This window comes from Cavia porcellus, unplaced genomic scaffold (genome assembly GCF_034190915.1).
Source record: "Cavia porcellus strain 051 isolate PalLab524CR breed Dunkin Hartley unplaced genomic scaffold, mCavPor4.1 scaffold_17, whole genome shotgun sequence".
NCBI classification, from domain to species: domain Eukaryota; kingdom Metazoa; phylum Chordata; class Mammalia; order Rodentia; family Caviidae; genus Cavia; species Cavia porcellus.
The window spans coordinates 15,815,264-15,836,797 of record NW_026947500.1 but is presented as its reverse complement, the minus strand read 5'-3'; the positions used below and the strand labels follow the sequence as shown (position 1 = coordinate 15,836,797).

Below are 21,534 nucleotides of genomic sequence, written 5' to 3'. Positions count from 1 at the left end.
CATGCAGCAATCAGTTTCCTTTGCAAACGCAGCCGAGTCCGTTCCCACCACTGGATCGGTCATGACGCCCACCAGTCCATGCAGCACGGGGGGCCGCTCCTTTCAGGCTTTGCACAGGGCTGGGGACGCGAATCCCTCTTCAGCCTGCAGGGGGTGTGCTAGGGCTCAAGGGCAGAGTCTCTCACGGGAGGGGCAGTGACCAGGCTGCAGTTACTCAGCCCCCTCCATTGGCTGCGAGGCAATCCTTCCTGTCAGTCCACAGAGGTCGGTGCTCCTGCCCTGTGACTATGCCTGAGAAGCTGCTTGGTGGAGGAAAGGCTCATGGTGCTCATGGTGTCAGAGGCTGCGGTCCACTCTCTCCTGACCCATTGCTTGGGGACCTGCAGGACGGCAGCAGCCTGCGGTGGGGAGCAGGAGGCTGAGGAGAAGGAGCAGGTCCCATCATCCCCTCCCCGGGGCCTGGCCCACAGGGCCGACTTCTGGCACTGGGCCTGACACTCCAGAGTCATGCGGGCTTAGGAGGACATTCATGGTCCACTCTATAGCTCAGGGCCAGTCTTTGTGCACAAGCATGCGCAAATATGGGCACACGCATGCACACAAAACATATGATCTGTCCTAACAAGAAGGAAAGAAACAAGAGTGTCTGGATGCAGTGAGGGGAGCTGGAGTCCACACTCCGATGCTCCATTATGCAGATGCAGACAGGTCCGAGGCCACCACTGTCTCGTGGCTTTGTTTTGTTTTAGGAGAAAAAAGAAAAAATAGATAAACCGAGAAGCAAACAAACCTACAAAACACAACAAAAGCAAAACTAAACTAAAGCACCTATATCTGTACATAGGTTTTCAAAACAAGGTGGTAGGAATTTAACAATGGTTGTGATTCTGCACATTGCTATCTTCAGGGTAGTTGCTCAGGCCACTCAACACAAGAATAAAACAAAACAGTGAAATGGAACAAAACATGGGATTTCAAAAACAAGACAAGAGGAAATCTCCCACAGTTCCCACAACGCGCACCGCTGTCTTCCAGGTAGACGCCCTGACCACCAGCCTCAGCCTGCAGGTCAGCCAAACACAAGCATCCAGCTGTTCCTTTCATCTCAGTTGCTGTCATCTCACCCAGAGTCCTCCGAATCAGCCGGTTGCTTACCCATGGTGGGTGGGATGCTCCTCTGGTTTCCCAGCCCCACTGGCTGGTTTGTCTTCTTGCTGAGTCTCTTACTGATCCACATGGTGGTGCCTGCCTCATGGGAAAGCGTGATTCTGCTTCTTCTGTCTCATAGTTTTGCAAAATTAGCCTGTAAGAAAGCAAGATCCCTCTTCCAGAGCCCCCGCTGCGAAGCCCAGTGGGCTGATCCGGTCCCTCCCCAGGCCTGCCTGCCCCTCCTCAGCTCTACCCTCACCCCACCCCCACCCCCACCTGCCTGCCCCTCCCCAGTCCCTCCTCCCCAGGCCTGTCCCTCCTGGGACCTGTCCCTTAGGCCATCATCCCCACAGGTCCAGCCTGTACCCTGCACAGCAGGGCTGAGCTTGGAGGTGTTCTGAGCCAAGCTTTAATGCTGGCAGTTGTAACTCTGGGGACTCAAAGCTTCCGGTTTAGGAAGTCTTTCCATGACCCAGTTTACCCCGAATGTCCTCCTGCTGTGGAACAGTGAGTGAAGGATGTAATCTGGGCATATACATCTCTTCCTCACTTAGATGAGGTGAAAAGCCAGTGGGTAGCCCTTTCCTCCCCTCACCCTGTTGGAGGACTTCATGTTTCCCGCTGAGCCATGGGCCAGACCACCTTCTAAACTGCCTGCCAGTAGCTGCTGCAGCTCGGCTGTCCTGGCCCAGCAGCAGAGGGCCTAGGACAGCCTGCCTGGCCAGTCCTGCAGGAAATGGGTGGGGTGGGGAGGAGAGAAAATGACCACAGCCACCCAGGACGGTGTCTCCACCCCAGACCTCCTAGAATGCGGTGTCCACACCAGCCTAGGCTGTGTGCACTAGGCCCTGGGAAGCACAGGTGCCCTCGGGTGTCCTGTCCTCCCAGAGGTATGCCTGCCTGCCGTGCGGCTGGGTGGGGGCCTCTGCTCGGCCCAGGCAGGAGAGTCTCCAACATGCAGAGGGTGGGCAAGGGGCTCGGTGTAAGAAAACCCAGCCCGTAAAGCTGGGCATGGCAGCCCCCACCCCCACGCAGCAAGTGTCTGCTGCATCCACTCACTGCATTTACTCTGGGCTTTCTCCCCGTGACGTGAACAGGCACCCATCCTCACTGCTTCCCCGAGGCGTTTTGCTCTGTGTCATCCCAGCACCTGAGCACAGGAACGATGGGTCTCCAGGGTGGGGTGCCTAGGCAGGGGGTCTTCTCGGGAACCTGCTCTTTGTCTCTCAGGACCTGGAGCATAGGCTCTGGACCGGCCACTGGGACCTCACCCCGCTGTGCTGTCCTCACTACAGGCATGTCCAAGGATGTAGGTGTGTGTGCCCCAGTGTTATGTGTTTATATTGTGAGTTATCTGGTGTGTGTGTGTGCCATGTCTGTAGGTTTGCAGGTTTGTGATCTGAGTGTGTGGTATGTGTCTATGTGTGTATATATGTATATAACTATGTGTGTCACGGTTGATACTCCGTGTCAGCTTGAGAAGTCTGGGAGCTTCACTAAGTGACTCAGTAGCTCTCCAGCCTGGGGTGTAGAGGACAAGCACTTACTGCTCTAGGATGTTGTTCCTTGTGCAACTTGAGAAGTTTAGAAGGTTAAGGAAGCGAATCAGCAGGGGCCAGGGTCCTCACTTTGTAAACACCCTCAACCTGTGCAAGAGGAGGGCAAGGAGATGGTGTGAGTGCTACACTCACCCTAGGTGGGAAGCCTGCTTACAATATAAGGGAGGAGAAGAGGCGAGGCGTGCCCTCCCCACTTTTGTTCTGGCTGCTTTTCTGCTGCCTTGAAGTGTTGCCCCAGTGCCACGCCACCCTGCCTTGGAGCCAGCTGAGTATGGACTGAAACCTCTGCAAACTGTGAGCTAAATAAACCTTTCCTTCCTTCATTTTGGGTGTTGAGTATTTTGTCCCAGCAAGGAGAGAAAAGTTACCAAGACAGTGTGTGTTGCGCTTACACATATACTTGTATGATGGTATGTATGTATATTGTGCAGTATGTGTGTATGTACCTGTGTGATATTTGTATCTGTGTGGTATATTTATGTGATATATGTCTGTGTTTGTATTGTATGAGTGTACCTGTAGCGTGTGTTTATATATGGTGTGTGTGTGAGATGTGGTTCTGTGTGTCGTGACTGTATATACGTGTGTTGTGTGTGTGCAATGCGTGTGTGCCAGAGCTCCGCGGCTGAGCATTATGGGGGCGGGGGGTGGGTGGGGTGGAGTGGTGCAGCCTGGCTGGACGCATGCGCAGTGCCAAGCCGAGCCCCTACTCCGCTGAGGGGCGCCCCCTGGTGGACAGTTTGGGCGTCTTTCCCGTTTGGCCCGGGCCTGGACCTCCTGCGGATTCCGCTTTCAGCAGCTAGAGCAGAGCCGGAGGTTCCACAGGGAAGGGACAGGAGTCAGATGCGGGGGTCATGCCGTGTACCCTGGCGCAGAGGGCGGCTTTGCGGGGCCCCGTGTCCCTTTCTGTTGTTTCTGTTGTTTGTGGTACCGGGGATCGAACTCAGGACCTTGTGCCACTGAGCCACCTCCCCAGCCAGAGGCCCCGCGGCAGGACAATGTTCTCCAGCCGCTCGGCGCCCACGGGCTCTGCTCGGGTCCCTGCTCTCTCCTGCCCACGAGGAAGCCAGGGCGGGGGGCGCCACACGCACGAGGAGCGCGCGGAGCCGCAGACGGAACCAGGCGCGGGCTGAGCTCGTCGGGGACAAGCCAGGCCCTCACTGAGGCTCCCGGGGCGCGGGACCCCGGGCCCCGCCTGAGTGGGGCGAGGCTGCGTGGCGGTGGGAAGGCGCGGGCTCTCCTGGCTTCCTTAGCGCCTTCGCTCTGCGCAGCCAGGGGTCTAAGGCCCTCGGCGTCCACGGCTCCGTGGCTGCAGCCAGATCCAGACGGAAAGTACTGGAGAGAGAACCGCCGGGGCACTGCGCGGGCACTGCTTCGCGCGCTGCCGGCCCGCGGGGCCCACCCGGCTCGAGGTCGGCGGCGCGGCCGGAGCGGAGCGGCTCGGGAATCCCGCCGAGTACCGGCCCCACGCGCCCGCTACGGTGACAAAGGGCTGGTGCAGCCCTCAGCAGCGGCTCCCACCGGGAGCCCAGGGCCGATCCCGTCGTTGGAGTCTGCTTATCCCTGGAGTCCCAAGGTCAGACGGGCAAGACCCACGGCCTCGGGGACTTCACCTTTGCAGTAGCTCCGAGAGTAGCCGGTAGGGGGCAACATTGCTCGCATTCTTTCTCCACTCCTGCCAATTTCTTTTCCTCCACTAAGGTTTGAACCCAGGGCCTTTACCCTGAACTACATCGCCAGCTCTTTAAAAAATACATTTTGAAACAGCCACATCACCAAATTATTGAGACTGAGCTTGAACGTGAGACTCTCCTGCCTCGGCTTCCCAGAGCGGGGGCATTACAGGCCTTCACCCAAAATGTCCCAAAGCGGGAGGTGGGGAGGAATCGAATGGGCAGAAAGTGGGCTGCCAGATGCCAGGACCTAGCGCTCAGGAATCGCTGCCGCCATGCGAGTGACCACGAGGCGGCGGTAGCACTTAGGCGAGGGCTGCGCGTGCACCCACAGGCAGGAAGCAGAGCCGCAGCCTCCTGCCGCACTATTTTCGCAAGCGACAGCAGCGCGATGCACGTCTGGAAATCCCACTCAGCCGGTGTAAACGCACGTGTCGTGTGCGTTGTGTTCAAAGCAGAGGCCGCAGGGTTCGGGGACAGTCTCTAGTCCCGAGATCGCAGGGAGAGGGTCGAAGCAATTTCCTCCTCGCCGCTGCTGAAGACCTGCGTGGCTCTGCCTGTTTCCGCTGGTTGCGGTGCAAATGCGGCCATGCTGAGCCTGGGTGGGGGACGTCCGAGCCGGAAGCCTGCAGCCCTCTGACTTTCACTGGCACCCGGAGAGGGTCTTCCAGGCAGTGGGAGGCCAGACACCCCGGGCTTTTGGTTGGGGAAAATCGGGAAGACGAAATAAGGAGCTCCCGTAGGACGTGCACAGTGCGGTTCTCAGGACACAGAGTCCTGCCAGGGTCTCATCCAGCGTGTGCTCTCCAGGTGAGGAAACTGAACCCTGAAATCTGCAGCGGAGTAATGTGGGTGTGGGTAGAGACCATGGACCCACAGCTCTGCTGAACCCCACTTGGCTTCTAGCACCTTCTCACCCGCAGCGCGTCAGGAACCCCGCTGTCTCCTGTTGACTTCAAGACAGCGTCAAGGCCAAGGCCGAGCTGCCTTCCGGACTGGTCCGGGAAAACCTCTGTGCCACACGGGAGGTACCGTACTACTGGGCGTGAGGAGTGCGGTGTTCTACAAATTCCCTCAGCTCCCCCTACTGACTGACAGCCAGGCGGTGCCACGTGGCCTGGGGACCTCCTGGGGTGCCTCAGTGCCTCTGGGAACCCCATCCCCACCCCAGCGAGCCCAGGGAGGCTCGGTGCAGGGCTCAGGCTGCTAGGCCGAACTGCATCCAGCCGGTGGACACAGCCAACAGCCAGGATTCGAGGGTACAGGCATCAGAACGGCTGGTGGGGTGACATCACTCAGTCACCCCAGTAACCCACTGGCAGAAGTTTCTTTCTGTGCTCACTACCAAACACTGTGTGCCCTTGAGGGAGGATGGATGTGTCTGTTGGGGACACAGCAGGGAAACAGCTGTGACCCCAGAAATTCCCCATCCAGTTGGTGGAGGCCTGGATAGAACAGATAAATAAGGAACCGTGAATCTGCTATGTGCTCGATTGGGGACCCCAGCCTCTTCTGTCCTCACCGTGGAGTCTGGTCTGGGAGCTTTGGACTCAGCCAGGACACACACCAGGCCCCTGGTCTGGGCCCGGCAACATCTCTGACTCTCCTAGGCCTCCCCATCAGCCAGTGTCTGTCAGAAATACCTTCCCCTGGATCCCCAGAATCCAGGAGCTATGTCCCTGGAGAACCCCAAATCTCACTAGCCTCATAGGTTTGCTGTGGATGAGATGACACACACCCTTCTACATCCGTGCAGCTTCTTAGGGGCCTGAGTTCCGCAGAGCAGCCTCATCAGCATGCAAACTCAGTGCCACAGAGGCTGACCGCTTTACAGATAATCTGGCACTGACTTTAGCATTTGCATCTTGGAGTTTGTCGTGCGGTAGATGTCGCCAGAGGCCTGGAGCCCAGGGCAGGAGAGCAGGGTGAGTGGGGAGGGGCATGTGTCTTTCTTCCTTCTTTTTCTTTTTCCCCTCCCTTGCTCCTCCTTCTCTACCTCTTTCTTCCTCCTCTTTCCTCTGTCTCTCTCTCCTGGAGGTGAATTCAGAGCCTCAAGCATGTGGCTTCCCCCTTTACCACTGAGCTACCCAACCTATTCTGTTTATTTCACACGCAAAGCGGCTCTTCAGATACTATAGGAATATGCATCAGGTTTGCAGTGTGGGTCAGAATCCCTCTACGTGAGGGCTTTGTAAACGCTTTTTACAGTACGTTTGACCTCGCACAGATGATGATAGCAGCAGCAGTAATGCTGACTTTCTAAGTACAAACCCACAATGCTGGGGTTTGGAGTCTTGCTGGATAGAACTCCTGTGCTGATCTTTGAGGACGTCAGTTTGCAGGACCAAAGGACCCCAGGTGTACCAAAGTGGGAGCTGGAGGCCAGATGCCCTGCACCCCTGGCCTGTGGAAAAGCTACGGATGGTCGCTCTGTGCCCTCATGCTGTCCCTACTGAAGTCACTGCAGAGGTGGGACCAGCTGATGTCTCACCAGATGCTGGCCTCTGCGAGGGCTATGGGCTGACATGGTGTGGAAACGAGTTCCTCAGGCCCATGTTGCTCACTGGTCTTGGCTCAGCTGGAAGCCCAGGGAAATGGGACACAGGGCATCCCTGCCGCCTTCCCAGCACGGTGGAACTTCAGAAGGGCAAGTGCCTGGAACAGGCAGCGATGGCACCAGGGCACTTTCCTGCTGCTTTCTGTAGGGACTGGAGGGCAAAGCCAGGCCTCACCCATGCTCAGCAATTTGCCCACTGGTGGGCCTCGCCCAGCCCTCAGCAAGGATGTCTCAGGAGCCTCCTGCCCACTGGAAGCAGAGGCTGCCACAAAGCACTGTTGGGCCAGGGCAATCTGGTGCTTGTGGAGGAGGAAAGGGACTTGCCTAGAGAGATGTAATGGGATGAGGGACGGCAGCTCCAAGACACAGAGGACACCTGAGAAGGCCTCTTATGTGAAAACAGCAGGGCTGGACCGGCTCACAACTCAGGCCCACCATCTGTCAGCCTAGGATGCCGCCTCATGGCAAGAGCAGGTGGATGGAGGAGCCCCATGGCCAGGAAGCAGGAGAGTCTGGGGTCCCAGGTCCCCTTGGAGGCCACACCCCCACGTCCTGACTACTCCCGCAAGGCCCGCCTCTTAAAGGAGCCCCACCTCCTGACAGCATGCCTGTGCTGGCACAGCCTCTGTCACACAGCCCTCCATGCCGCTCCAGAGCCACACCTAGCAGGAGGGAGCAAGTCTATCTGACAGTTTTCCTTGTGATCAGGACAGCACTTCAGGGAGACCTCCAGGTCCACTCCTGCAAGGGCAGCAGTGCCCAGGCCTGCCGGTGTTCAGAGCAGGTGCATAGGATAGGGACTTACTAGGCAGCTCCTCTGAGGCCATGGCCAGGTCTGGCCTTGGGTTCCTGCAAAGCTCTGCAGTCCCACGCCCAGTCCAGGGGTCCTGCACTCCAGGCCTTCGGGCCCCCTGTGGATGGAGAGGCTCCTGAGCAGGCCCACATCGGTCCAGCCATGGTGTCTGCTTCAGTGTCGTCCATTCCGAGTTGGGGTGTCCCTGAGCCTTTGGGAGGTGAGGAAGGTCGATCGGTCACTGGGCCATGCCCCAGAGGAAACTAGGGGGCCCTATCCCCTCTTCTTTCCCCTTTGCTTCCTGGGCTTTGCTCTGCCATGCACACCTTGCCCCTCTGTCTGATGCCTCCGTAGGGGGCCTAAAGCAGTGGTCCTCTGGGTTTTGGACTGGATCCTTTAGAACTGTGACCTAAACAGATCTTTTCCAAGTTGCTTACAATCCTTGTTACAGTGGCAGGAAGCTGATGAACACTCTGGTGATGCCCCTGGGATGGGGCGATGGCTCCCCAGCCTCCTTCCAGCTGGGCCCTGCTGTGGCCCCACAGATGCCCCTGGTGACCCACACCAGCCCTGCCTTGTAACCCGTGGAGGGGTCTGGCCCTTTGCAGCAGGTGTAGCTCACTGCTGACCTCGGAGGTTGGATCTGAGCCATGCATGAGGATCAGGACACCATGGTCCCGACTCCCCAGCTGGGGCCCATCAGCCCCTGACCATCACAGCTGGGGCCACCGTCCTGGCTCAGTGTGTTCTGCTCAGCAGGAAAGAAAGTTCCTGGGCTAGATGCCAAGGACCCTGCAGCTCTCGCCTATGGCTGAAGAGCAGAGCACATGCTGAGGGTGCAGCATGCCTGGGACAAGGGTCCCCTGCACCTGGGGCTAGAGCCCCTCTGGGTCCTGGCCAGCTGCTGAGGATCGAGGGGCTGTTTGCTTTCCTTCCCACTGGGTCAGTAAACCCCAGCGTCTCTCCACCCTGAGCTGGCCCCAGCCTTCCCACTCCTGCAGTGCTCACGTCCCAGGGACAAAGCCATGAGTGTAGTGGCCACTGCTACCAGACAGCAGGGCCACTTCCTCCACCCACCCTGGCACCAGCGCTGTGGCTCACTCAACCCAGCTCGAAGGGGAGTCAGCAAAACACCCCTCCCCAGCTACCACAGGCCCTGGCACAACCAGGGGCTGCTTGCCTGAAGCGAATGCTTGGATGAGTTCTCTGTATCTGAAGAGTATAAGGGAACGTTTCCACAGCCTGTCTCTCATGTCTGTACCTGTGCCTGTCTGTCCATGTGCGTCTGTGTGTCTGTGCATGCACCGATCTGCACATTTCTAGGATCATGCGTGTTTGTGCGTGTGCACATGGTGTCTGGCGAGTTGAGCTCACACAGCTGTCCTGACCATGCACTGCCACAGGATACTCGGGCATCCTTCAGCTCTGGCCTCACTGCCCTTTCCACCTCCTGGCCCAAGCCCTGCCTGTGTCCCAGCCATAGCCCCACTGTGACAGCCCCACCAGGCTGTGTCCAGGCCCCTGGCCTTGTTCCAGGCAGGCCCTGTGCCTACTGTGTGAAGTAAGCTCCATGGGGACCCCCAGGACCTCAGACACAGACCCAAGTGTCTGCCCCAGTCCTTAGGCCACATCCTGCTCCCCTGGCCTCACTCTTCAGGCCTGATGGGGACAGGGCCCAACTGATGCCCCACAGCCTGAGCCTGGGGCCAGGACGGTCACCCTCCGTGTCCAGCCCAGCACATGGCCCAGGGCTCCTGGCCTGGGTCCTCTGTCACCACTCTTGCTTGCTGCATTTCTAATGAATGAACTCTACCTTCTATCCCAAAGAACTTCAAAAACTCCCCTTCCCTTAGCAGCCCAAAGTAAATCTTTAAAAATTATATTCTGCTATAAATTTGGTAGGTCCCTTAAAAGGGGCCAGCTCTCCAATTTATAGAACCTAGAAAAAACAGATATGTATACCCAATAAAATAAATAAATAATAAATAAATAAATAAAGCTTTTCTTTTTCTTCCACATTCTCTCTCTGACCTGCTGTTGGTGGTTCTGCTTGTTTCATGTCATTCCATGTAAGATGATAAGAATTCCAAGATGGCAACAACCCCTGATCTGCTGGTGCTGGGTCCCGAGGACCTCAGGGCTTGTCCATGGTCCTGACCCACCAGTACTGAGACTGTGGACCTTAGGGCTAGTCTGTGGAATGGGTCATGTGCCCAGGGGTCAGCCTGCTTTTCAAAGCAAAAAACAATGCTGTTACGGATTAAAAACTGGTGGTCAACTTAACGCCAGCTGGATTCTATCAGCATGGCAGAGTGTAAATGAGTGTAGATGTCCTACCTGAGGAAAGTTGCCAGCATAAATAGAGATGTGGAGAAGGAGAAGCTATTGTGTTAAGGCCTTGCGGGTTCTCCTGCGAGTTGCTGTTTGAGCTGTTGGTTCCGCTGGAGAAGCTCTTGTCCTCACATTCAGCCCTGCTTCCTGGCTCCAGAGGGGAAGACATGTGCTGCTTGGTCTCCAGGATGAACTCGTCACACTGGCTTCCTGGCCTGTACCCAACTGTGCTTGTCGTCGGAGGAGCTTGGGGCCTCCGTGTTGCTGAGGATGGGAGTAGTGCTTTCAGGACAGCCCTGGTCTTTGTTGTGAGTGTGACTTCTCAGCTCCAGCGTAGACCCCTTATCCCACCAGCACAGCTCCTTCACACCACTGTCATGGACTTTCTGGCTTCCACCACTGACCTTTGGGCCTTCCCGGCACAGATCCATAAAAGAGACTGGCGTGAGTCGTTCTTATAGGCTCTGAACCTCCAGCTGGACTTGTGGGAGGCATTGTCATGAGCTCTGGGTTTTTATCTGTACTCATGTGGGACATTGCTGTGGGATTCAGGCCCTTGTCTAAATATTCTATGTCTTTGGTGTTGTGGATAGATTTCCTGCAGTTTCTTGTGTTAACTCCCGGTGACTATCATATAACAATATTATAAACTCCATGTCCTGATTCTAATTGTTCTCCCCTGACTACAACAAATGCTCATCTGTTTTGTTCTGTTGCCTTTGCCTCTTTCCCTCCTCTGCTTCTCTGTCTTCTCCCTCCTGGGGTCCCGGTGACACTCAGGAACTTGCACACATGGCTGGTCTCCCTCTGACCCCTCTTCCCAGGGAAGGACATCCCACAGGAACCTCTGAACCTTTTAGTTCCCTGGTTTGTCCTTCAGTCCTGTTTGTTTTACTACTCAGCTGCTTTACAGAGGTTTTCACAGTCACCTTTCCCACTTCCTAGACCTGGAGTTCTTTTGTCATTGTGATCTCCTTGTGTTTTATGCGGAGTTTATCCCCACTAATCTTGACTGTCTTCCTCTGTCTTCCTCGTGTCTCTTCTTTCAGCTGTTTCCTGGAGCGGGAAGGACTTGGCTGGCTGCCTTTGGATGCCACCGTGCTTGTGCTTATCTTGCCCCCATATTTAGATCTTTGGCTGATCTGCGGCTCCGTTTGGCAATCCCTGATCAGCTGCATGTCTCTACCCCACTTTTCTCATCTGTACAGTAAGAGATTCACGTCAACCAGTGCCCACACTGAGCCCCCGTGAGCACCGTCACGTGGAAATGTGTGTGCAGGGGTGCAGTGGGAGCAGAAGAGAGCAACACTCACCGAAGTGGATGCGAGATGCGCCCTGGAGTCAGCAGTGCAGCCTGGTGCACCCTCCTGCAGCGGTGAATGCGGTGTGGGCTCTGCTGCGGTCACAGCTGGAGACCCACGATCCTCCCGCCCCTGCCTCAAAGCCCGGCTCTCCAGTGGATGCCCCGGGCAATCCACACAGGCCTGGCCAGCTTCTGTGCCACCTAGGTTGACACTAGGAAGCCACTGGTCTTGAGTGTTTACACTGGCCTGGAAGAAATGGAAAGGAGCTCCATGGATAGGAACTCACAGTATCAGAGCAGAGTGGTCATTAACAGCTTCCATCTAGAAATGAAGTCCTAGAAAGGAAGCCTCGGAGAGGAGTCCTGGAGGACGTGGGATTTGCGTTGTTCATTTAAGTGGAACCAAGTACAAATGAGACTGGATCGGTTGAGCTCAGCCTCAGCCTCTGTGACCATGCAGAGATGGACACTGTGAATGCTGGCGTTCTCCCAGCCATTAGGAAGGGGAGAGCTGCGCTTTCTGTTAGACCTCAAGGCTGCACTTTCCCCACCACAGGGCCCAGCCAGCACCAGGTGGGGAGAAGGCTTTGAGGACATGAGTCCAGTTTCTGATCCAGAAATAGGCCAGAGCCCCAGCGGGAAAATACCTGTTGGTTAAAGATAGGCCTGCACAGCCCCGTGCCTGTGTGAATTTCCTCCTGTGTGCTCCAGACGCAGCATAGAATGAGGAAGCTCGAGTTTTGATTGCGCGGCACTCTTGATCTGGAAGAGCTCTGTTCATTTCTGCAGGGCCAGCTGAATTCATTCCTTTTCGTAAGTGTATTCTGCATGAATCAGATTAATAATAACTTTAAAACCTGAGACCCACAGTGTTTTGCGAGCTGGAAGCCTGTCCTCCATTTCTGTGGCTCTACGAGGTTCCCTCCCTTGGCTGTGGCCCTGGAGGAAGGTGTCCTTTGTTCCACCTCCGTGTTCTGCTCTCTGTCCTTTGCAGGAGATGTTCTAGGGGACTCCCTGGGTCTCTCACTGTCACCACCCCTGTCCTGGCACTACGTGTTGGCAGCAGCCAGCATCACAAGGGCACCTCTGCTTTTCCTTTGCTAGTTCCCAGCACTACGGGGGACACCCAGGCCCCGGCTCAGGCTGCCCAGCGCTGAGCAGAGTCCAAGGTGCGTGGACTGGGTGGAGAGCTGCAGTGGCTAAGTCAAGAGGGTGCTGTGTTGGTGGAACAAATCACACCTGTCTTTACCAAATGTGAGAGCTGAAACACGGATCCCCAGGATCAGGGAGTCGGCTGGTAGATGCTAGTAATCAGCAGGTGGGGGAAGGGACAGAGAGGATGGAACAGTTAAATAGGAGCAGTGAGTTCGAGCACCACAGCACAATAAGACAGCTCCAAGGGGAGATTTTCAGGTTCCCAGCACAAAAGAAAAGAACATCCCAGGTGAGTAAAATGTCAGTTATTCTAATGGGTCGTTACTCATTGAATACATGTGTGAAAATATCACATGAAACTCCATAAATATGTCTAATTGTGATGTATAAGTGAGACAAAATTTTTAAAGTTAAAAATAAAAAAGAGAATTTTTCTTTAATTTCCTTGGGAAGTGAGGGGCATGGCCTAGGAAGGAGGGAGTTTATGTCAACTGTTAACAACCACTCAGCATATTTGTGGCAATTAAGTGAGGAGCACAGAAAACCGTCATTTGGGTCAGGTGGGCAGAGTGAAACCCTGTCCAGCTGAGCTTTTCACAAGGAGAAGGTGGTACCCAGACAGCAGGCCCAAGGGCTGCCTTTGGCCTGCAGCCATGGAGGGCGAGGAGGTCAGGCTGCATGGAGGAGATGGGACAGCAAATCCAGTGCGCCCAGGGCCACCGCTCAGTGTCTTTCATGAAGCCAATGCGGAAACTGCCCATCACCCACAGTGAAGGCTGCTTCAGGCCTGGTGCATCCCATTTATTATGTCACCTGGACATAGATTGTCACTCCGGGGAGCGTGTCCCGCTGAAAGCAGTCCTCTGCGTGGGGCATGGGTCACACTCACCAAATAGTCTCGTGATACATGTGGGGCCTTAGTTGGAGGCTGGAGAGAAGTAGGAGCCCAGACTGCAAGCGAATGCCTGTGCCAGGATCATCAGCAAAATGCCTGCTCCACACCCCCCTGGTGCCCTGGTGCAGCCACTGCCTGGAGCTGGGACCTTCCCTGAAGCTGCAGCAGCATGCAAGGCCTCCTTCCCAGCCCTCCAGGTCAACACGGGCACAGTGAACCCACTCCTCCTGCCCTGCAAAACCAGCTCAGCACATGCTGTTAATCACACTGCAATGAAATGACGCCCAGGATCAAGTTGCAAGGGATTAGTATAGAGGACATTGTTTTCAGCTTCCAGCCTCTGCACACTGCAGGGACACTGGGAAGCCAGCATAGCTCTGGTCTGCCGAAATCAGAGTACAGACGCATTGACTTGCATAGAAGACCAAAACTGCTGGTGGTGGGTTGTGGGGCATCTGTGTTTCTATGCATGTTTGGCATCTTGTGTGATGGCGCTATCTCCCCACGTCCTGGGAGGGCTTTCCTGGTTCCTGCGCCTGGCAGTGGTGGCGGTGGGGTGGGTTCTGTGAGGAGGTAGATTGCCCACACCCCCTGCACCCCTTGCAGACCCAGGTGGCAGCCCTGTGATCACCATTGCTGGCGTGGGAAGGCAACCCTGCAAACTGGCTTCAGGGCTTCATTTCATTCTCCTGCCACACAGTTAGGGCTTGAGTGATTTTGTTTTTTAAGACACCGAAGCTGAAGGAAGAGTGTATAACAATTCTAGGGCAAGTGACCCACAGGAAAACAATGAAAGGCAAGTAAATGATCTGAGTTAATTCAGGAGGGACAATTCCAAAGCAGAGCAAAATGAGAAGCCCTGGGAGTCCTTCTGGAAATGTGTTAGAGAAAGCCAGACACGTGGGAGGATGGGGTCAGAGTGTGGCTTCGCCACCCATAACACGGGCAGAGATGGACACGCCCATCCCTCCAGTGGGGTGGAGAGCTCTCAGGGCTGATATTAAGGGTGTTCAGCCACATTTTCAGTTGCAGATGGGCAGGATTTAGGGCCCCGGGATGCTTACTTCAATACTCCAACCTGCAGAAGCGACAAGAATATCTGATGTTAATGCTAAACTCACGGTGAGAGAACCAGAGAACCGCAGCTGTGCTCAGAACCAGCCAGTCTCTCGGCCAGGCCTGGTGGCTGCTCGACTGCTAGCTATGAGTCCAGAGAGTCTGCTCTGCTGCCCACACAGGGAAAGTTACATGTGACATTCACCCCCGTGCCAGGATCACCCCTCTGGCTGGCATCTTCTCATGCTGAGCCCACCCATTGACTTTTCTATCCTAGCACCTCATGCGGGGCCCAAGTGCCCTGCTTTTTCTGCAGGTGCTGCCTCTTCACTAGGACTAAGGCCGTGAGGAATGAAGGGGAACTAAGATGTCTGTCCTGTCCTAGGACCTTGTCAGTCCAGTGCAGGGACAGACTTCAAAAGAGCAGAACTGAGCCCTGTATGCCTGCTGGGCTCCAGTGGCTGGAAATGCAAGAAAGGAACCTTGAGCCAGAAGAAATGGATCAGTCAGATGATCGAGGCTGCACTTCTGGCTGGATCCCCAGAGGCTGACTCTGCCATGGACACCTCTCCTCCAGAGAGGAGTGGTCGGTGAGGAGGGGAGAGCATCTGGAGGGTCTCTTGGTGCAGATGAGTGTCTCCTGGAATGGACTCCTGTCGCTCATGTCCAGCGCCCCAGTGGCCAGGAACACACCCCTTTTGTGAGCCCCCAGAACACAGTGACAGGAGTTTCTAATGTGCAGCACCAGTTGTCCCCAGAGCCTGGATGGGACATTGGGAGACAAAGGCACAGACTAGCTGTTGGTCCATGCAGGGTGTCAGCATGGGGAAGTGGGGAGCACCATGAGGAGGAGCCCCGAGAGCAGACCCTGATGGTGCTGCAGGGAGGAAACAGGGCTGCAGGAAAATCAGACTCCCCCAATCCAATAGTTTATTGAGCATTTATCACATTCACAACAAGACAGGGGGGAGTTAAGTGGCGCGGTGCCTACCTGGCAAGGGTGAGGTCCTGGGTTTGATTTCTGGTACCTCCCCAAAAAGACAGAGGGAGCTTGCCCGTGGCGTAGTGGGAAGCTGGAGGTAGCACCAGCACTGCAGAGAGCCGTACTGGGAAGAGCCCACCAGCACTGAGCAGAGGGCTGCACCGAGGAGCAGCTGGAGGCCTCTTCCTTTATGCTGGGGGGAGTCTGACACAGTGTGTGCTGGTCTCACGTGGTGCACAAACACCAAGTGCCAACCCTATAGTGACACAGATATGCTTTTCTTTACGGTTAAAGCATGTATTTTAGAAAATACATTTTTATGAGTTTCCTGACAGGATCCACAAGGTGAGGGTTGGGGCCCACAGGCCGAACGGTCACCACCTCACAGAGTCCCACATGAGTCCTCACCGAGGCCCACTCGGGCAAGGTCATCACAAGGGAACTTAGAGGGAGAAGGGAGCTCAGAGCCCGACAGGAGCACAAGACAGCTTCCGCCTGCTCACATCAAACGGCCTCTCACAAAATGAAAAACTAAAAATAAATTTAAAAGTAAGGCATCAACCATACCTGCTCTTGGTTTTATGTGGGATTGGACAGTCTTGGGGTATAAAATGCAGGGACTGTTGTAAATGTAAGTACCGTATCTTCCATCCAGTGAGCCAATTTTTTAGGGTAAGTACCTAAAAGCACAAGGACACACGTACAAATATTTGTTCATTACAGCTCTGTGTCCACAGTGTCAAACTAAAAACAAGTCAGAAGTCTCCCCAGAGGAAAGGGCTCTATCACCAGTGGACGCGGAAGCTGCCAGGACTCCATGAGCCCAAGGGCGGCTGCTCCTGCTGCTTCCTCTGACGGTGCTGTGCTGAGTTTTCTGTCCCCAGGTGCCAAGTGAGCCACTACCTGGAGTGGCTGCTGGGAAGATCCACAGCCTCGGGAGGGGTCCTTAGAAACCTGATGACCCTGGATTGGGGTCCTGCTTAGGCCCCAGGGAGGGGAATGTTGGACATACAATGGTGCCACCGTGGGTCACCTGTCTCCCCTCCGAGAAGCTTGGGCCCTGCCTGGCTGCACTCTGGGGACTCATGAGGTTTTTTGTGTTTTGTTTTGTTTGGGCTTTTTTCCCAGACAAACAGCAGCCTGTTTAATGAGCAAAGACAGCTCCCAGTGTTCTGGAACCAAATAAACTATTGGATTCTGCCCAGTACGCTATTTATAGCCTGCAGGACAGCAAGCAGCATCCTGAGCCTCCCTCCTGTACAAACACTGTGTTCTTCTGAGGCAATGGGAGGGTCTGTCACTCTGGGCAGAGAAAAGGAGCCGACAGGCCTGCTTTATCGCAAGCCTGGGGACGGCCGGAGAGGCTGAGTGTGAGGCAAGGCGGGAGATACTGTCTGTGGCCTCCAGCAGCTGCAGCTCGTGCAGGAGGCCCTGCAGCCCCACCCAGGAGTGCTCTCCCAGGCGCAGGTCTATCCCCAAGGAACCCGGGATCCACCAGCGCCAAGCGGCACATGGCCAGCAGGGAGGGGACAGGGCTGGTAAAGCCCTAGTTGGCCAGGCTCCACTTGGCTACTCCGAGCCAAGCTTTGTGCTCTAGAGCTTCAGAGACCTCAGCTCGCCCTGCTTCTGCACTCCCCAGGGAAATGTTCCAAGAGGACACTGAGGCGGGCGCACTCCGGCCAGAGTGTGACTTGGGCAGCAGGATTCACTCAGGCCACAGAGGTGCTGCTGGGAGAAAGTGCTGCGGCACAGGGCCGAGCTGCTCTATGCGTGTGGCTGAACTTGCACCCGTTTGCAAATGACGCTTAGGAAGGTGACTCTGAGCAGCAAGATGCAGTCTGCAGTCTGCAGCGACAGGCATGTCGGTGCGGAAGGGCTCCACCTCGGCCACTTCCAGCTCATCCTCTAGGCAGGCCCTAAACCTGGGCTCTTGGGTCCCACTGAACTGGTCGCTGGCTGCAGCATCCTGACCATGGGGCTAGATCCTGGCTCAGGCAGGCTGGGGGAGGGCTGGACCGGGGGCATGCAGCACGAGGTGCTGCAGTCCCTGATGGAGATGGCAAGCAGCGGTTCCAGTATGGCAGACCACCCCGAAAAACCCTGGGTGGCACCTTTCCTATGTGCCTAGCCCAGGATCTGTGCTTCCAGTCAAATTATGTGCAAGAGGGTTCAATGATGCATAGATGACTCCCAATGAGAGGATGAAACGTCAGTGTGAGGTGTGTTCCTTACAGATGACTCTTTACTTAGGCAGTCTTAACACATCTTGAATTTACAATGGTATAGGATGGCATACACTTTGTCCCACTTAATAGAAACTTGTACTTGAGCTGGTCTTTTCCAGGACTAGTGGTTTACAGTACAGTCCTCTCCTGTTACCCTAATCCTGACCCTAAGCTTGGAGAAGGGAACCCTGAACCACCAGGTGCAGTTCAGGGGTCATCTGGGCTCATTAGCCCCCTCCAAGCACTCACTGGCTGAATCGGCCTTTGGAGAAATAAACACTGGCAATTAAGGTTGCCCGGAAATGCCCCAAGCAAGCCCTGAGTCAACTTTGAGGGCCCTTGAGAAATGACAGAGCTATGGGTGGGACACCTGGATTCAAGGAGCTGCTCAGCTTGGGATGAGTTGTGGCTGATTAAACAGGACACTGTGTTCTCAGCTGCTTTCCTTGATGGGTGAATCCAGTTACCTACTTCCAGAAGTGCTCGGACCACAGAATGTGGTAGGAGCAAAGATCTGGGACTTCTGAGTCTATGTCTTAATAAGACTCACAGTTTCCACCCAGACCCCTTGGAATACCCACTCCCAGAGCCTCGCAGCCATGGTTGAGTTGGATATATGAGAGCACCATACCAGGAGGAAGCCAGAGTAGCAGGAACAGGCAAAGAGCCAGGGAAAGATACAGAGAAAGACAGAAACAAATGCCTGGCTCACATCATACCCCATGGAGCTGAGAGGACCCTGTCCTCCTGGAGCCTGTCTGGACCTGCCTTTCACCCACAGAACTGACGCACAATAGTGATGCATGGCTGTTTCCACCACTAGGTTTTTGCAGTAGTTGTTGCTGTGGCTAACTAGACGTGGGCCGGGCACAGAGTATGAAGCAGGACAGGATAGGGGTACTCAGGTCCACAGACACCAGCCTGGGGATCTTCGCAGCCCTGGGCTGGACAGCAACGCTGTCTCTGCATAGTCACTCACCCCCAAGCAGGGCACACGGAAGGCTCTGTGCTCAGATGGGAGGAGGCTGGGACCACTAAACCCTCCAACAAACACTCCACGTGCTGTGTCCTGACACACCCCACCCGGGAGTCAGATTCTCCTGCGAGGTCTGGGATAGACCCAGAGAACAGTCACCCCACAGGGAAGGCAGACACCATAAAATTCATGTCATTCAGTAGCTCCATTCGTGGCTGTGTCCACCAGCATCCATGCATCTGGCAGCTGCATGGAGCAGGGATGCTGGAGTCACTGGTGGCCAGGGGCACAGGTTCACCTCCTAGCCTTAGTGCTAGCAGGGGAAGCAGAGGTTCCGCTTGATGCTAGTGTGTCCTTGATATCCCTTGCAGCCTCTCAGGCCTGAGTCGCAGGGCTGAAGTGACACCACAGCCACTTCTCCAGCCATCTCACCCTGCTGGCCCTTCCAGCAGAGCAGGGGCACGCAGTGCAGTTTACCTTGTACAAAGGGTGGCAGGAGGCGGGGTCCCCTGTGACTTCTAGGCCTCAGCATTGGTGCTTTGTTTCCTTGGCTCCTTGTAAGGGCACATGGTCCCGAGTCTCCTCTGAGGCCCTTTGCTCAACTAACACTGCCTAACACTCCAAGAAACCTGCCCCCAAGAGATGACGGCTCAAACGAAGTCTCCGGAGAGTCAGGATCAGATTGGCTCAGTGCATCAGTGCTGGCCCTGTCAGGAGTGACCTCCCCCCACTACTGAGCTGAGACAGCTGGCAAGGTTGACAAGCATTCTGCTGGCTCCCAGCAAGGAACCGTGCATAGCAGGACAGTGCACCTTGCATCGTTCTTATCTAGCTACACAGAAGTGAGTGTCTCTCCTCCTTGTGAACTTTCTCAAGGCTGGGGAACAAAGGGGACTTTGAATAGCAGTAGGCATGGCCTCAGCTCTGATGAAGACAGCTCCTGGGGGCCCTTGAGTTCAGCAAGAGGTGAGAAGACTTTCCCAGAATGTTCCCCTCCAGTAGAGGTGAGCCAAGAAGAGAGAAGATGGCGGCAGAAGGAAAGCAGGGCGGGCTCTCCCCTAGATGCCTCCTCCACCGGGGAAGGAGCTGCCAACCCCTCCGCCCTGGGTAAGCTGAACTGAAGCCACGAGCTCAAGCTGAATCACCTCCCTTTTCAATGATTTGCAGTCCAGGGGACTCCACAGTGGTCCTTTAGGTGCCAAAGGGCCAGTGCCTAAATGATACCCAAGGTCAAGCATCTTCTTCCCCTCCCTTTGGCTGAGTTACCTGGGGATAAACATCACCACTGAGAGCAGGCATGGTGACATTTGTGTTGTGCAGAAGTCAGTCCCCTGGTCCAGGTCTCCTGGCATTCATCTCTCCCCACCCCCCACCCGGGCTGGTCCCAGAGACTGGCAGCAGGGTGGGGGTGGGGGGCAGAAGGGTGATGTGACCCCTGAACCTGGGCTGTAAAAGGCACCAGCTTCTCCCGGGTTTCTGGGTCACTCGCACTAGGGAGGCTCTCCTGAGAAGAGTCAGGGCCCTCACTGCCAGCCACATCAGCAGCTGCCTCGGAGGTGGCTCTGCACCCCGAGCCTCCTGATGGCCACTCTGCTTGCTAATACCTGACCTTGGCTTCACAAGCTCTGCTGATCTAGGACGCCCAGTCACGGTGCCCTCAAATTCCTTCGAGACGGTAGATGGGTTGGTACACACAAACCTCTCTTCCTTTTCGAGTTTCAGACGCTCAAGCCAGCGGAAGCAAACTGCTCTGCTTTGGCTCTCCCCTCCGACTGCCCCAGGTGGCTTGAGCAAACATCTCTTCAGCTCCGGCTGGAGGAAGCCTGGCTGTTCTCAGGTTCCCACTGCGCTGGCTTGTGCCCACCTCTCTGGGAAGCTGGGGCTGGCTGGGCAGTGTTCGTGGGCACTCTCTGTCCTCTACACCCCACCCTCGTTCCCAGCAGGAAGATCTAGTCACTCTCAGATAGAAACTGAGGAGCTGGAGCCGGCACATGGTGCAGCCTTGAGGCTATACTCAGCAGTGCTGATCCTGTCTGCAGGGCCCACATGTGACCCAGCTCAAGGCAGAGGTGATGGTGATGAGGTGAAGGTTCGAGGGTGGTTTCCTCCCAAAGGGAGGTACCCAAGGGTCACACAGGGAAGGCCCTGGATTAGGGAGGGGGCCCTCCTGCAGACAGCCCTTCATGCTTTGTTCTACAGAAAAGAGGCTCAGGCAGCAGTCTGCTCTTGGGTGTCGGACCCCCCTTCAGCCTTGCTTGCTGATCGCTGAGAATTCCCTCACCGGTGCCTCTTCATCTGGCTATGGGGTGACTGTGTGTCCTCACCCACCTGACTCGTTCTCCTCTGGTCCCAGCGACACAAAGCCTGTGTCCCATTAAGCGCAGAGCCCCAGCTTTGGTTCAGATGCTGATGCTTTGTACCATGTGGACAGGACCCCATTGCTCGTGGCTCCAGCTGGCTCTTAGCCATGCTTCACTGATGCTTGACTGGCATTTTTAAATTGAGAGCTGTGTAGGTGGTAACGGTGAAAATGGACGGCCAGGTGGATTCACAGACACCAGGTGACAAACCAGAAAGTCCAGACTCCAGAGATGGCACAAACAGGAACAGAAAGAGCTGCCAGAGGCCAAGTCACTCACGCTTCACGCTATCGTAAATCACCACACAGTCTCTTCGGCAGCTAATGAGACTCAACCGGATGTTAAGGGCGGATTTTTAATGTTCCCAGCCCCCAGAATAACTTAGTGAGATGTGGGGCTGGTTAACCAGCTTGATTTAATCTTTCTACAGTACTTAAAGCATCACAGTGTAACCCATAAAGGCACACAGTATTTGTCCACTAACAATTACTATTTTTAAAAGACCAAGATGACTTTCCCT

The 21,534-nt window shown here is 55.5% G+C and overlaps 1 long non-coding RNA gene across 1 annotated transcript; it reads left to right on the top strand.

Annotated features, from left to right (window-relative positions):
• The first annotated feature begins 3,479 nt into the window (after positions 1–3,479).
• Positions 3,480–16,017, top strand: LOC134470850 (uncharacterized). Its single transcript, XR_010040030.1, has 2 exons — positions 3,480–6,306; positions 11,112–16,017. It is a non-coding gene; the product is annotated as an uncharacterized LOC134470850 (long non-coding RNA).
• Positions 16,018–21,534: the final 5,517 nt, after the last annotated feature.